This window comes from Fukomys damarensis, unplaced genomic scaffold, assembly GCF_012274545.1.
Source record: "Fukomys damarensis isolate Sample0158 unplaced genomic scaffold, DMR_v1.0_HiC HiC_scaffold_16, whole genome shotgun sequence".
Lineage (NCBI taxonomy): Eukaryota > Metazoa > Chordata > Mammalia > Rodentia > Bathyergidae > Fukomys > Fukomys damarensis.
In genome coordinates, this window is record NW_022900928.1 from 68,843,173 (window position 1) to 68,861,228 (window position 18,056).

At 36.3% G+C, this 18,056-nt stretch overlaps 1 long non-coding RNA gene across 1 annotated transcript in view; it reads right to left on the bottom strand.

The window, feature by feature from the left end:
- Positions 1–422: 422 nt before the first annotated feature.
- Positions 423–18,056, bottom strand: part of LOC104865641 — a 32,380-nt gene continuing 14,746 nt past the window's right edge. The window contains exon 3 of the long non-coding RNA XR_781229.2: positions 423–564. This is a non-coding gene — a long non-coding RNA (uncharacterized LOC104865641). The remainder of the gene's footprint in view (positions 565–18,056) is intronic.

Consider the following 18,056-nt stretch of genomic DNA (forward strand, 5'->3'; position numbering starts at 1 on the left):
TGCATGTTTTCGAATGAATTTTTCATATCTTGTATTTCTGCTTGCTTTTCACAATTTCCAATTATTTACTACACTAGTCATTCATATTTTGTATGTGTTAAGTCAGTTTATTGTTTATTTCTCTTTAAGTTTTTCAAACATTTCATTAGTAAAATTCTTTATCTGTGTAATAAAATACTTTAGACTCTAAGTGTCTTATAAAATTGCTCGTGTGTTTCTTTTTGAGCTCTTCAAAAATTTTGACCATTTGTTTTTTCATTGTTTTGCTATAACCTTCTCTACTTCGGTATTTATGAGATCAGCTTTTGATAAGGTAAGAGCTTTTGGAAGTATAGGTATCTTGTTGCCTGATTTTTCATATTTCTATTGTTTTGTGAAGCAGGTGGAAGATCAATTAAGGTAGAGAAACTCTGTCCTTGCTGTGTAAATATCTTTAATTAGAATCTGTTCAACTATGATGTATCTTAGTTTTTAGTTATGTTTTGGTATTTATATCCTTCTTCGAACACAGCATAATACTTGAGGTTCTTCATGTCCAACCCTCTGGGGACTTGATCCCCAACACTATAAAAAGAGGAAGAAACAAACTGTACTGATGTTGATGATACAAAGACAGGCTAGTTATAAGGATATAGTAAACACTAACAGAATCAACTATGCCACCACTGGTAATAGCAAAGAAATCAGCAATAATAATAGAGTTAAAGACAAAGTAGGCATTGACATATCATAAGAATCAAGGAAAGCTACCACTGTACCATCCTTATCAATAAAAAAGTGATCTACAGTACTAATATAGACAGAAGCCAACCAAATATCAACCTACAGTAAATATCTACTAAATTCAACAACTATATCACCAATAACAATAGAAATGAGTTCAACAATAATAGCTTTTAGTCAATTTAAATATCTAAAAAGCTATTAGTACATCTTAAGTGTAACAATAATAAAAATAGAGGTGGTAGAGAAAGTGAAAAATAGAAGTAATGCTTGAAAAAGAAAGGGAAGATGAAGAGGAAAGAAAAGTAAGATAAAGAATTCAATTGAAGAATAAAAGAAAGTTAACAGAATTAGCTAAAAGGAAAAGGAAAAAAGAAAACAGAAATAAGAAAAAATAAAACAAAGAGCAAAGGAAAGGAAAAAGCAGGGGGGAAAAAAACTCCCTAAAAATTTCTCTTTGTGTTTGGATGAGTGATTTCTTTTCAGGGACTATAGTATGAGAATCTCCCAGGTGAAGGAAAAGGATTTTGAGTCACAGCTAGTGCCTAATTTATTTCCACACCCACGGTGTGGGTGTATGTGTGTTCATGGGTGGGTGTGTGGGTGTGGTGAGTGCTGACTCCTGCCCTTTCTTTCCTGCTAGGTAGGGTCAATTATTGGTTTCGTCTCTGCTTTGTGATTGTATTCACTCTACTGGCTCTCAGTGTCTGTGACCCTCTAGATCTAAGCTGCTGCTATCTCTGTGTAGCTCCATAGCCTGTGAGCTTTTTAGGTAATCCCCTTGCTCCGTGCATTTTTAACTATAATGTGACATGGAGAGGTTATTTTCTGGTTATGTTGGTTTCAGCTTCTAAATGCTTTCCATTTCCTGGATATCAATTTCTTTCCCAAGATTCAGGAAGTTTTATTTTATTATTTTATCAAATAGGTTTTTTAATGTTGTCAGTCTAAACTGTGGTGTCCTCTTCTACTTGAAAAAGTCTAAGTTTCATCTTTAACCATACCACAGAGTTTTTTTGATATTTTGTCCATAATTTCTTACTTTTTATTTATTAGTGCGTGTGACAATTAATCAACCTTTTTTCTGGTCCTGAAATTATGCTTCCTGTGTGATTCAGTCTATTGGTGAGCCTTTGTGCTGAGTTTTTTATTTCACTTACTGTGCTTTTTACTTCTCATATTTCTGTTCTTTCTCAGAAATCTCCATTGTTTGGCTAAATTGATCCTCCAGGGAGGAAAAAATGGTGAAGATTTGTAGCACATCACAGCCTTTCCAGGATCTGCACTCCAGATACCTGGAAATAACAACTTAGCAGAAAAGAGCTCTGGGATGCAAGAAAAAGCTGACAGGTAAGCTAGAAATCTCTCTCTCTCTCTCTCTCTCTCTCACACACACACACACACACACACACACACACAGAGGAAAAACTGAAGACAATGCAAAGAAAAAAACAAAGAAGTATGGAATGTTAACCCAGCTCCTGGTCAGGGGGAGTTGGCTCTGCAAACGCACAGAGAAGGCCAGCAGCCCCAGTGAGAAACAATGGACAGAGCTGGCAGAACTAGCCCAAAGAAAAGCTCAGTTATTGTAAACTACAAATACAGTGTGGAATTTTACTTTGAAAGTGAATCATTCTGTATGGCAGACTAGAGGTGGAAAAGAAATTCATTACAGCATATGCCATGTTTGTAAATGATTAATGAGGAGTCACTTTGGGAAGGGGTCAATTGTTTAAAACTGATCTGTTCTGGGAACTAGAAGTCACAGAATAAGTACAATTTAGCATTTCTGGAGTCATCCTACCACATTAACTGTGGGAGAGACAACCACAGAAAATAGTAATGGAGCAAGGATAGGTTAGTCATGTCATATTTCTCTCACCTAAAGATGGATGCCACATGGAATAGCAGCCTTCATGTTAAAATATGGCTTCTCCCAACAAAGGACAGGTTTCTTCTTCCCATCATGTTCTTCTCCCACCAAAAGAGTAACCTGATACTTGCCACCTCCTCCTAGAAGCTAGTGATGTCACAAGACTCTCCTAGTGATATCACAGGCTTGTCCAATCTCTTAATACTACCTCACTTAAATCCACCCCAGCTGAGACTGACCCCACCCCACTCCTATAAAAGAAGCTCCCTGTTCTGCTATGATGCTCTCTCTTCTCCTTTGTTCAGAGGCAGCCTGACAGATCCTCCCCATAATAAAAGCTTGTTATTGTCCTGGTCTGGTCCTGGTTTTTGGCTCTTTTTACCTAACAAGTCATAGACTCCCTGAGAAGTTCAAGCGACAAGGAGCTTGGTCTGGAAAGGACACAGTGGTCCTGTCCTCTATGGTGAGAAACCAAGCCAGTCATATATGGTTTTCTGAGGGGGCTGGGTATTATAATGCTGGCATTAAGTCCAGCAGGCTGCCTGACACCACTACCCACCTTGCTGCTTATTTCAGAATGTAGCTTAGTGTTTTATTTGCCATCTGCCAAAATTATCTGTCTTAGTTACTTTTCTCATTGCTGAGACAAAATACCCAACATCTAAAGTTAAGGAAGAAAGGTTTATTTTAGCTCACACTTTGTGGAGGTTTTAGTCCATAGTCAGCTGGCTCTAAGGCAAGAGAGGCATTGCAGAGGAGAACCTATCCATGGCAAAGCAAGATAGGCAGAAGGCACCAATCAGCAAATTACAAGTAACAAGCATGACCCTTTTTCTTTCCTTTATATTCTATTCAGGCTACCCACCTTTAGGACAGGTAGGACTCACACCCAGGATGGGGCAGCCATAATCCTAGTATTGCCCCATAAAACAATCCCAACATCACATCCTTGATTCCGGCAGCACATACCCTAGATCCAGCCATCTCTGAAAGGCCCCACATATGATGACATGAAGCTTTGGGGGGGACATCTAGATACAAACCATAACATTATCAGAAATATATCTTGGCTTATACAGAACAAGAAAATACCCCTTGGTGTACAGAACAAGAAGAGAATATTGAAAGCTGCAAGAAAGAAATGCCAAATAATTATAGAAACAAACCTATCAGAATAAATGCAGACAACTTTGCACAAGCTAAAAACCAGGAAGGCAGCAGATGATATGCTTCAAGGCAAAAAAGAAAATAATTGCCAGCCTTATTACTCTATCCAGCAATGCTATTCTTCTAAATGAAAAGAGAAATAAAGATCTTCTAAAATAAGCATAGGACTAAGTTATCTAAAGAAATCCATGCCTCTAAACCAACATTGTAGGAATTATTTAGATTAATCCTACATTTAGCAAAGGAAAATTAGGTATGTTATAGATAACTGGAAAAGATTCAAACGCTAAAAAAAACAAACAAACTAGAATTAGTATATACCTTTCTATAATAACTCTGAAGGAAAAATTTCTCAATTCTCCAATTAAAAATTACAGACTGGCAGACTGGATTTAAAGAGAGCCATCTGTACTGCCTACAGGAAACACACCTCAGCAATACAGGCACACACTGACTAAAAATGAAAAAATAGAAAACAATAATCCATATAAACAGAATCCAAATCAAGCAAGAGTAGCAGATTTCAAGACAAAATTAATTAAAAAAATCGAAGCTCACTACATATTGGTCAAGGGAACAATCTACCAGGAAAATATAACAATTGTAAATATATACACACCAAATACCTTTGCACCCACATTCATAAAACAAACATTACTCGACCTACAGGGACACATAGATCTCAATACAGTAAGAGTGTGTAACTTCAATATTCTATTCTCAAGAAGAAATAGGTCATCCAGACAAAGAATCAACAAAGAAACATCAGAGTTAAACTACACCAAATCAAGCAGACTTAACAGATTTCTATAAACCATTTCATTCATGAACTACAGAATAGATTTTTAAATTAAGTTTATTGGTACCTTTTAGGTATACACACAGTTACATTCATCATTGGGATCTTGTAACTTTACATGATTATTTTTGGTCTTATTTTTTCCCCATACCCCTTCCTTCCATTCACCCTCCTCCACCCTTCCCTATTTACAAAGACTTTGTTTACATTTTTTTCTTTTCTCATATTTTTTCTTTGTCCTTCTTTCCTTTCTCCTACCCTTCCCACTCCCCCTGCTGCTTCAGCCCTTTCCTTCCTATTTCACATTATCAATTTTACAATTTGAACCTTATTGACACTTTTAGTTTTTCACACCAAAGAAACTATTCAGTATTTACATGTGTCCTATTTATTTCACTTGAATACTGCCTCAATATGCATCCCTTTTCTGATAAATGACTCCAGTTTCTCATTCTTTATAACTGAGTAGTACTCTATTTTATAGAAAAACTATATCTTCTTTATCCAGTCTACAGTTGATAGGCAATTGGGTTGTTTATAAGTTTTAGCTATTACAGACTGTGCCACTATAAACATAGGTACATATATATTGCTGTGGTATGACTCTTTTAATTCTTTTGGAAAGATACCCAGCAGATGGATAGTTGGGCCAAATGGAACCTCTGATCTGAGTTTTTTGAGTTATCTCCATATTGATTTCTACAGTCTTTGCACCAGTCTGTACTCCCATCAACAATGGAGAAGGGCTCCTTTCTCCCCACAACCCGCCAGCATTTGTTATTGGTTGATTTCTTCATAGCAGCCTTAGAATAGATATTCTTTTCAGCACCTCATAGAGTGTTCTCCAAAATTGTAGGCCTCAAGAAGTCTTAAATTCAAAAGCTTGAAATAAGTTTTTTCATATTAAAAGATAAAAGTGGAATTAAACTAGAAATCAATAGCAAAAGAAACTAGGCAAATAAACAGGGAACACAAAATTCATTTTTGAAAGTTCAGTGAGTCATTGAAGAAATCAGTGAAAAAATTAAAAATTTCCTAGAATCAAATGAAAATGGAGACAAAACATTCCAGAACCTCTGGGCACATCAAAAATAGTTCTAAGAGGAAAATGTACAGCTGTGATTGCACACATAAAAAATACCAGAGAAATCTCAAGTAAATAAAAATGAGACATCTCACAGTCTTAGAAAAACAAGAACAAACCAAACCCAACAAAAAGAAAGAAATAATAGATATCAGAGTTGAAAGTAACAAAATAGAGATTAAATGAACAATTCTTAGGTACACTGAAACAGAGCTGTGGCTTTAAAAGATAAACAACCTGAGGCAAACCAAAAGAGAGATAAGAGCCAAATAAATACAGTTAGAGATGAAAAATTGATGTTTACAATAGACACTACTGAAAATTGGAGAATACTTTGATAACTTATATTCTAATAAATTGGAGAATTTAGAAGAGATGGATATAGTTCTAGACATGGTTGACCTAACAAAATTGAGCCAAGAGGCCATTAAAAACCCTAATACCATCAATAACAAGCAATGAAGATGAAGCAATAATAAGCCTTCCAACAAATAAAAGTGCAGGACCACAAGAATTCATTGCTGATAATGTGAAATAGGAAGAAAAGGGGCAGAGGGGAAGGGGAAATGGGAGGGGTAAGGGAAAAGAAAGAAAGGAGTGGAATTAATATGAGAAAATTTAAAAATGGAAACAAAGTCTTTGTAGAGAGGGAGGAAGGGAAGGTTTGAAAGGAGGGCAGGGGGATAGAGGAAAAATAAGAATGAAGATTGATTGTGTAAAGGTGCAGATTTCCAACAACGAATGTCATTATATTGTATACCTTAAATGTACCAATAAAATTAATTTTTAAAAACCCCCTGAGGATCAGTGGAATAGATTAGAAGATGTAGAAAGAACCTCAAACACACTCAGCCACCTTATCTTTGACAAAGGGGCCAAATACATTCACTGAAGAAAATATAGCTTCTTCCATAAGTGGTGGTGGAAAATTTGCTTTTTGACACGCCAAAGACTAAAATTAGATCCGAGTCTCTCACTATGTACTAAACTAAAATTAAAATTGATCAAAGATTTAAATATTAAAATAGAAACACTAAGTCTAGTAGAAGAAAGATTAGATAGAATTCTTGAGGACTTAGGTGTAGAAAAAGACAATGAATGAAACTGCAATCACATGGGAAATAATACAAAGAATCAACAATTAGGATCTCATCCTACTAAAAAGTTTTTGCACAGCAAAAGAAATAATAAACAGAGTGAAGAGACTACCCACAGTGGTTGCAACAGTCTACACTCCTACCGGCAGTGGAACAGGGCTCCTCTTTCCCCATAGTCCCACCAGCATTTGTTATTGGTTGATTACTTGATAGCAGCCATTATTTCTGGGCTGAGATAGAATCTCAGTGTTGTTTTCATTTGCATATCTCGAATGACCAATGATGTTGAACATTTTTCATATGTTTATTTGCTATTTCTACTTGTGTATCTGAGAAATGTCTGCTCATTTCAGGTGCCCATTTTTAGATTTGGTCTTTAAATTTGGGAGGTCTGATTTTTTTTTTTTTTAGTTATTTATATATTCTAGATAGTAGAGCTTTGTCTGAGGAGAACTGGTGAAAAGTTTTTCCTACATTGTGGGGTGTCTGTTCACAATGTTGGTCATTTCCCTTGCTGTGCAGAAGCTTTGGAATAAGAAAATATCCCACTGTTGATTGTTTGTGCTAGTTCACATGCAACTGAAGTTCTATTCATAAAATCTTTTCCTCCACCAATATCTTAAGGAGTTCTGCCTAACCTCTCTTGCAGCTAGTTTATTGTTTCTGTTTTAATGTTTAGATCTTTGATCTATCTCAACTTTAGTTTTGTGCATGGTGAGAGATGTAGGTCTAGTTTTAATCTTTGGGAGGTAAAAACCTAGTTTTTCTAGCACCTGTGATTAAAAAAGCTATCTTCCCTCCAGAGAAGGTGTTTGGCACCTTTGTTGGAGATGAGGTGGCTAAATGTGTCTGGAGTTGTTTCTACATCTTGTAATCTGTTCCACTGGTCTTCAGGTCTGTTTCTTTGCCAGTAGTATTCTGTTTTTAGCACAGTAACTTTGTAGTATAGTTTCAAGTTGGGGATTGTGATACCCCTACTTTGTCTTTATTGCCTAGAATTGCTTTTGCTATTCTAGGGCTCTTTTGGTTTCAAATGAATTTTTGCACAGTTTTCTAAAGGTCTGTGAAGTATGCTGCTGGGATTTCAATTAGGATTGTATCAAATCTATATAGCAGTTTTGGAGGTATGGCCATTTTCACTATGTTGATTCTTCCTACCCTGGAGCAAGGGATATCTTTCCATTTTCTGATATCCTCTTAAATCTCTTTTTTCAGAATGCTACAGTTTTCAGAATAGAGGTCTTTAATTTCTTTTGTTAGGTTGATTCCTAGGTATTTCAATTTTTTTATGCTATTGTGAAAAGAATTGTTTACCCTATTTCCCTCTCAGTGAGTCTGTTGTTTGTGAACAGGAAAACTATTGATTTTGTGTGTTAAAATTGTATCTAGCTACTTTGTGGATTTTCATTATGAAGTCTAGAAGACTTTTGGTGGAGTTGTTGCTATCTTATGTATAGAGTATCATGTCATCTGCAAATAAGGACAGTTTGACTTCTTAATTTCCTATCTATTCCTTTTATTTTTTTTCTCTTGTCTACTTGCTGTGGCTAATGTTTCCAAAAATATATGAACAGGAGTGGTGATAGTAGACATCCTTGTCTTGCTCCTGATTTTAGTGTGAAGGATTTCAGTTTTTGACCATTTATTATAATATTGGCTGTTTTGTGGGGGGTTTTTTTGTTTGTTTTTTGAGACAGGGTGTCACTATGCTGTTGAAGCTGACCTGGGACTCAATATGTAGCCCAGGCTGATCTAAACTCACAGTGATCCTCCTGCCTCAGTCTCCTGAGTGCTGAAATTACAGGTGTGAGCCACCACGCCCAGCTTGGCTGTTGGTTTTTCATAGATGGCTTTTATCAGAGTGAGGTACAGACCATCTGGTCCAATTTGCTGAAGGTTTTTTCTTTTTATTATGAATGGGTGTTGAATTTTGTTGAATGCTTTTTCTGCATCTACTGAGATGAACATGTGGTTTTTGTCCTTGGTTCTATTAATATGGTATATTACATTTATTGGTTTGCATATGTTGAACCATCCCTGCAGCCCTGGGATGAATCCCACTTGGTCAGGGTTTATGATCAATGATCTCCTTCATTCTGTTTGCCAGTATCTTATTAAAGATTTTTCCATTTATGTTCATTAGTGAGATTGGCCTATAGTTCTATTTTTCTGATGGGTCTTTCTCTGCTTTGAGGATCAAGGTGATGCTTGCTTCTGGAATGAATTTGAGAGTATTTCTTCCTTTTCAATTTCCTTGAAGTGTTTAGACAGTAGTTGCAATAGTTCCTCTCTAAATGTGTTGTAGAATTCAGCAGTGAAGCCATCAGGGCCCAGGCTTTTCTTAGTTGGTAAATTTTTTATTACATTTTCAATTTCTTTGATCAATATTAGGTCATTTAGAATTTTTAGGTCATCCTCATTCAACTTTGATAATTCATATGAATCTAGGAATCTGTCCAGTACTTCTGTATTTTCCATCTTATTGGCATATAGATTTTCAAAGTAGGTATTGATGATCCTCTGGATTTCAGCTGGGTCTGTTGTAATTTCACCCTTTTCATTCCTAATCACATGGGGCTGGGGATTTAGCTCAGTGGTTCGGTGGCCTGCTGTTCAATCCCTGGTACCAAAAAAAGAAAAAACAAACAAACAAACAAAAAATCATTCCTAGTTGCATGGAATAGGCCTTTTCTTTCCTTTTTTTGATATGGTTGGCTAAGGCATTGCTAATTTTGTTTATTCCTTTGAAGAACCAACTCTTGGATTCATTGATTATTTTTAGATTGTTCTCTTAGTCTCCATTGCATTAATTCTGCTCTGATCTTTATAATTTCCTCCCTTATACGAGCTTTGGGTTTGTCCTCCTCTTCTTTTTCTAGAATCTTGAGGTTTGGCATCAGGTTGTGTAATTAAGCTCACTGCATTTTCCTAATGTGTCTTTATAAGACTGCTTTCATTGTATCCCATAGATTCCAATATGTTGTTGTATTATCATTGTCATTTAATTGTAGGAACTGTCTGATTTCTTCTCTAATTTCCTCTGTGACCCACTGGTTATTCAGAAATGTGTTTCAATTTCCATGTGTTTATGAAATTCTTGTGGTTTCTTTTGCTATTGATCTCCAATTTCATCCCACTATGGTCCGATAATATACAGGGGATAACTTCAATTCCTTTGCATTACTTAGACATGTTCTATCAGCCAGTATGTGGTCTACTTTGAAGAATGATCCATGGCAACTGAAAAAAAGTCTATTCTGATTTTGTGGGGTGTAACACTCTGTAAACATCTGTTAAGTCCATTTGTTTAAGAGTTTCTATTATTTCACTGCTTATATTTTGTCTGGTTCATTTAACTATTTGTGATGGTGGGGTATTGAGGTTCCCCACTACTACTGCATTAGTACTTATATGATTTTTTCATGTCTGTTAAAATTTGTTTTATATAATTGGGCACACTAGTGTTTGATGCATATACATTAATGATAGTCATTTCTTCCTCTTGGATTGTTCCCTGTACAAGGATGTAGTATCCTTCTTTGTCTCTCTTAATCACTATTGGTTTGAAATCCACTTGATCTGCAAAGAAGATAGCTACCCCTGCTTTTTCTGGGGATTCCTGTTGCATTGAATATTGTTTTACACCCATTAACTTTCAGCCTATGGGTTTCTTTTCTAATTAACTGTGTTTCTTGTATGCAGCATATTGTTGGATCTTACTTCTTGACCCATTCTCCTAGTCTATTTCTTTTGATTTCAACCCTTGCTTTTGACCTTTCATGGTGAGACATCCAATTTATCTCGGCCAGCCCAGATGAAAATCCAATAAACCTAAAAGGGAGCAGGAGATATACAGGTGAATAATATGCTCCAAGAAGAAAAGGATATCACCCCAGGGAGGTTGTTATCCCTTCAACTAAACTATAATAATAGCAGTGGACTAGAAATGAGGTCTAAAATGATAACTGCTCTCATCAAAGTAATAAAAAGACACATTAATAAACCTTTTAGTCTGTGCCCACTTTGAGACACTGACCTCCTGGGACCTTCAAGTATTTTGAAATTGTGCAAATCTCCATTGTCTTTTTTTTCTTTAGGCCTTGATGTTCCCCTTTCTAGGCAGTTGGAGGATTGATTGCCCTCTGATAAGGCTGAATTAGAACTTGCACTGCTCCTGACACAGGCTCCCAAGTGATAGGATTACAGATTCACAACCAACAGGAAACAGAACTGAAGCAGACCCAGTGTTTAATGACTCACCTCAGAATTCTTTCCAGAATATTACCTAGGATTTCAGACTAAAAGGAACTGACCAGCCCCAGGGAGGAAGGTGAGATTTGGGAAGGCCACTTCAAGATCTGCTCTCCCTCTGGCCTGCTTGGGCCCATCCAGAGGGACACGTAGCTGCACCCTCCCCTGCCTGAATGCCACAAGTCCCAGCGAGGAAGGTGAGATTTGGGAAGGCTGCTTCGAGATCTGCTCTCCCTCCAGCCTGCTTGGGCCCATTCAGCGGGACCAGGTAGCTCCACCTTCCCCTGCCTGTGTGCCACCAGCCCCAGTGAGGAAGGAGAGATTATTTGTTTATTATTATTATAACCCAGAAATTAAACCAAGGACAATCCAACAACAAAAATAAAAATGAGAAAACACTTAAGCAAGACACAAACAGACTTCCAGTTCTGAAAAGTCTGATAGTGAACCACCAGGACACTCTGAACTCAAAGCACAGGCAGTAGCAAAACACATCAATCAAGCTCTAGAAAAATTCAAAACAGAAATAATTTCCCAGATAACCATAGAGATGGTGAGCAAAATGAAAGTCATGATTTGAGACTCTAGAACAGAAACTGACAAAAAAATGGATGAGCTCCGGACCACGATAGAAGCCATGAAGGCCCAGCATAAGAAAGAAATGGAAACAATAAATGCCACATAGGAAAGAAATGGAATCCATAAAATGGATTCAAACAGATATCCAGATTAAAAATTCCATTGAAAGTGTTCGCAACAGAATAAAAGAATATGAAGATAGAATCTCAGATATAGAAGATAAGATTGCAGTCAGTGACTGAGAAGAGTGGTCTCTTAAAAATAGTAGGGGATCATGAGAAATTAATCCAACTACTCCTAGACGATGCAAAGAAGAATAACATAAGACTGATAGGAATCCATGAAGTAGCAGGAAAAAATGCAAATGACTTTAAAAAGCTGTTCACGGAATTAATGACAGAAAATTTCCCAAACAGAGGGGAAGAATTTGACATTCGGATAACTGAGGCATATAGGACTCCAACTAGCTGCACTCAACAAAACAAAACAAAACAAAAGTACATCTAGACATAGAATAATCAAGCCCAGAAACCTAGAAGAGTGGTCTCTTAAAAATAGTAGGGGATCATGAGAAATTAATCCAACTACTCCTAGACGATGCAAAGAAGAATAACATAAGACTGATAGGAATCCATGAAGTAGCAGGAAAAAATGCAAATGACTTTAAAAAGCTGTTCACGGAATTAATGACAGAAAATTTCCCAAACAGAGGGGAAGAATTTGACATTCGGATAACTGAGGCATATAGGACTCCAACTAGCTGCACTCAACAAAACAAAACAAAACAAAAGTTTGACATAGAATAATCAAGATCCCAGAAACCCAACAGAAGAACAAAATACTACAAGCAGTAAGAGAAAAGAAACAAATCACATGCAAAGGAAAGCCCATCAGAATCACAGCAGACTTTTCAACACAAACCCGTAGGTCAAGAAGAGCCTAGAGTGAGGTATTTCAAGTACTAAAAGAAAAGAACCTCCAACCTAGACTGATGTATCCTGCAAAACTCTCTTTCAAAATACTTCCATGACAAAGAACGCCTGAGAAACTTCATGAATGCCAAACCAGTACTACAAGGAATTCTAAACAATATCTTAGAAAAAGACAATGAAGGTAACAACACAATGAGACTCAATAGAGCAAATCAAATAGGCAAGGGAAGAAACTAAAAGGAGAAGGCAAAAAAGTAAAAAGAGTCAACAAAAGGTCAATAACATGACAATAATGTCAGTACATATCAGTTATAACCATCAATGTCAATGGCCTCAACTCACCAATCAAGAGAAACAGACTGGCAGAATGGATTAAGAAGCAAAATCCAACAATATGTTGTATACAAGAAACACACCTAGTGCAAAAAGAAGCCCATAGACTGAAAGTGAAAGGATGGAAAACAATTCTCCATGCAACAGGAGCAGGGGTAGTAATGTTATTCACAAAGTAAATTTCAAACCGAAACTGATTAAAAGAGACAAAGAAGGCCACTACATCCCTGTAAAGGGAACAATTCAAGAGGAAGAGTTGACAATCATAAACATATATACACCAAATATTAATGCCCCCAACTATATAAAAGAAATATTAAGAAACATGAAAAACCAAATAAGCACTAATACAATTGTGGTAGAAGATCTAAATACCCCATTTTCACAAATAGATCATCTAGGCACAAAATCAACAACAAAATACTAGAACTGAACCAAACTTTTGAATGCATGGACTTAATAGATGACTGTAGAGTGTTTCACCCCACAAAATCAGAATATACATTCTTTTTGGCTGCACATGAGTCATTCTCCAAGATAGATCACATATTAGCTCACAGAACAGGTTTGAATAAACGCAAAAGAATCGAAATTATTCTCTGTATATTTGCAATCAAGCTGGAGATCAATAGCACAAGAAACCGTAGGAACTTCACAAACACATAGAAATTGAACAGTACTCTCCTGAACAATTGATGGATCACAGAGGAAATTAAAGAAAAAATCAGACAGCTTTTACAAATAAGTGAAAATGCCAATACAACATACAGGAATCTATGGGACACAATGAAAGCAGTTCTACATGAAAAATACATAGCATTTAATGCCCATACTAGGAAAACAGAGCATGCTCAAATAAGCAACCTAATGATGAATCTTAGACTCCTACAAAAACAAGAGCAAGAAAAACCCAAAGCTCAAACAAGAGAGGAAATTATAAAGATTAGAGCAGAAATTAATGCAGTAGAAACTAAGAAAATGATTCAAAAATAAATGAAGAGTTGGTTTTTTGAAAGAATAAATAAAATTGATAAACCCTTAGCTAACCTTATCAAAAAACAGAAAGAATAGGCTCAGATCCATGCAATTAGGAATGAAAAAGATAAAGTCATAACTGATCCAACAGAGATCCAGAGGACAGTCAATACCTACTTTGAGAACCTGTACTCTAACAAAATGGAAAACATAAAAGAAATGGACAGATTTCTAGATACATATGAATTACCAAAATTGAACAAAGACGATAAAAACATTTTAAACACCCCAATTACAATTAATGAAATTGAAAATGTAATTAAAAGTTTGCCAACAAAGAAAAGCCCAGGTCTTGAGGATTCACTGCTGAATTTTACAGGACATTTAGAGAAGAACTACTGCCATTACTCTTCAAATTTTTCAATGAAATTGAAAGGGAAGCAATACTTCCAAATTCATTCCTGGGAGCAAGTATCACTTTGATTCCCAAACCAGGGAAAGATACAACTAAAAAAGAGAACTACAGGCCAATCTCCTTAATGAAAATAGATGCAAAAATATTTAATAAGATACTAGCAAACAGAATACAGAGGATCATCAAGAAGATCATACATCCTGACCAAGTTGGATATATTCCAGGGATGCAAGGATGGTGTGACATACGTGAGTCAATATATGTAATACACTAGATTAACAGAGTCAAGAACAAAAACCATAAGATCTTCTCAATAGATGCAGAAAAAGCATTTGACAAATTTCAGCACCCATTCATGATAAAAAACTGCAAAAAATTGGAATAGATGGTCTATATCTCAACTTAATAAAGGCTATCTATGAAAACCAACAGCCAACATCATATTAAATGGCCAAAAACTGAAAACCTTCACATTTAAATCAGGAACAAGACAAGAATGCTCACTATCACCACTCTTCAATATAGTTCTGGAAACATTAGCCATAGCAATTAGACAAGAGAAAGAATTAAAGCAGGCCAGGGATTTAACTCAGTGGTTCAGTGGCCTACCTTGTAAGCACAAGGACCCAAGTTCAATTCCTGGTGCAAAAAAAAAAAAAAAAAAAAAAAAAAAAAAAGCAATAAAGATAGGAAAGGAAGAAGTTAAACTGACATTATTGAAGACCCAAAAAAACTCTACCAAAAGACTTATAGACTTAATTGACACTTTTACCAGAGTAGCTGGATACAAGGTCAACAGTCTAAAATCAATAGCCTTCTTGTACACAAGTAACAGACTCAATAAATGAGAAATTAGAGAAACAATTCCTTTCACAATAGCATCAAAAAAATGAAGTATCTAGGAATCAATCTAACAAAAGAAGCAAAAGACCTCTACACTGAAAACTACAGCACTTTGAAAAAAAGAGATCAAAGAGGATATAAGAAAATGGAAAGATATCCCTTGCTCCTGGGTAGGAAGAATCAATATAGTGAAAATGGCCATACTACCAAAACTGCTATAAAGATTCAATGCAATGCCGATTGAAATTCCAACACTATATTTCACAGAACTAGAACCAAGAATCCAAAAATTCATTTGGAATCATAAGAGACCTAGAATAGCAAAAGCCATTCCAAGCAATAGACACATGGCAGCGGGTGTAACAATTCCCAATTTTAAACTATACTACAAAGCCACTGTGATAAAAACAGCATGGCAAAGAAACAGACCTGAGGATCAGTGGAACAGATGGGAAGACACAAAAACAACTCCAGATGTACTCAACTACCTCATCTTTGACAAAGGAGCTGACCATCCCCACTGGAGGAAGGATGGCCTCTTTAATAAATGGTGTTGGAAAAATAATTTCAACTTGCCAGAGGTTAAAACTAGACTCTTATCTTTGCCATGCACTAAATTAAAACCCAAGTGGATTAAAAATCTTAAATCTAAATATTAAAATAGAAACACTAAACTTGTTGGAAGATAAATTAGGCAGAACTCTTGAAGACATTGGCATAGGAAAAGACTTTATGAACAAATCCTCAGTAGCACAGGAACTAGCAGAAAGAATTAACAACTGAGATCTCATCTTATTAAAAAGCTTCTGCACTGCAAAAGAAACCATCAACAGAACTAAGAGACAACCTACAATGTGGGAAAACATTTTTACTAGCTGCTCCTCAGACAAAGGATTATTATCTAGAATCTATAAAGAACTAAAAAAAATCAGCCCCACCAAATATAAATATCTGATTCAAAAATTGGCATCTGAAATGAACAGATATTTCTCAAAGAAGTAAAAGCAGCAAGTAAATATATGAAAAAATGTTCCACATCACTGATCATTCAAGAGATGAGGATGAAAACAACATTGAGATTCCATCTCACCCCACAAAGAATGGCTGCTATCAAGAAGTCAACGAAGAACAAATGTTGGCGGAGTTGTGGGGAGAAAGGAGCCCTTCTCTATTGTTGATGGGAGTGCAGACTGGTGCAACCATTATGGAAATCGATATGGAGATACCTCATAGAACTAAGTTTAGAGGTTCCATTTGACCCAGCCATCCCTCTGTTGGATATCTTTCCAAAAGAATGAAAAGAATTATATCACAGTGATATATGCGTACCTATTTTTATAGCGGCACAGTTTGTAACAGCTAAAACTTGGAAAAAGCTCATTTTCCCATCAGTCAGAGACTGGATAAAGAAGATGTGGTTTTTTTCAGCTTTAATTGAGTTTATTGGTACATTTTAGGGATACAGTACAGTTACATTCATTGTTGGGATCTTGTACCTCTACGTGACAAGTCTTGATTCTCATTTTTTCCCCTTACCCCTGCCCTCCCTTCACCCCCTCCTCCCCTCCCCATTTACAAACACTTTATTTTCATCTTTTCATTATCTCACATTTTTTTCTTTTCCCTTATTACCCTTCCCCTACCCATCCCACCTTCCTTACACCTTTAGCTCCTTTCTTCCCATTTCTAAATGTCAGTAATCTTATTAGGATCTTATGTACTATTGCAGATTATTCACACCAGGGAGATGTGGTTTTTCTATAAAATGGAATACTACCCTGCCATAAAGAATGAGAAATTAGAGTCATTCATAGGAAAATGAATACATATTGAGGATATACTCTTAAGTGAAATAAATATCATACATGATAAATACTGAATAGTTTCTCTGGTGTGAAAAACTATAATTGTACATAAGATCCTAATGATATAATTGACAATGTGAAATAGTAAGAAAAAGGATAAAGGTGCAGGGGAAATGGGAAGGGTAGGCAAAAGGTAGTAAGGGAAAAGGAAAAAAATGAGAAAATGTAAAAATGGAAATAAAGTATTTGTTAATAGGGAAGGGAGGAGGGGTGAAGGAAGGGCAGGGATAAGGGGAAAAAATGACAACCAAGATCTGTCATTTAAAGGTACAAGATCCCAATGATGAATGTAACTGTACTGTATATCTAAAGTGTACCAATAAACTCAATGAGAAAAAAAATTATGGCTATCATAATTGTCAGTGCTTTAAGCACATCCAAGTCCTCTAAAGGAAAACCCAAGGCCAGTCAGGCCTTGTTCCTGTTGTAAATGTGAGTAGACTAGAATCTGGGCCCTGACACTACCAAGCCACTGCCAGGCACTGCTCTGTGTGTCAGGTGACTGATATGCCTGACTCGACTCTAGAGGATTACCTAACTGTACCACAGAGGGGCTAGGCCAAAGCCTCCTTCATCTTCTACTCTAATGAAGAAGACTGCAGGGGCTTGGGGCACCCTACAGTGCCACCATCCATGGACATCTATCTCTTTTATGAGGACCCCTGGGTAATCTTACACATCATGGATGAGTCTACTCAATTGCTGGTTGATACAGGGATGACTCATGCTGTTTTAATGTCCCTTTCTGGAAAACTATCCTCCAGAACTATAGCAAAAATTGGGATGAAGAGGACTCCTAGTCAGAACTTCTTAACACTTGCTCTGACATGTCAATTCAAATGTCAAATGTTCAACCTTGTGTTTTCTGTTATCCCACAGTGTCCTACTGCCTTACTAGAAATATATTTACTAGGAAAATTTGGGACAATTCTCCAATTCTGGCGGATCAAAGCAGATTTTAACTATGGGACTATTCAGGCATCTCTGAGCTAATTAGCCAACAAGTAGATCCTGCTGCATGGTATAATGAAATATATAGTTGGGGGGGTAAACTCAGCAGTGCAAATAGTTATGAAACTAAAAGAACTCAGTTTCTCAATTGAAAGCAACATGCAATCAA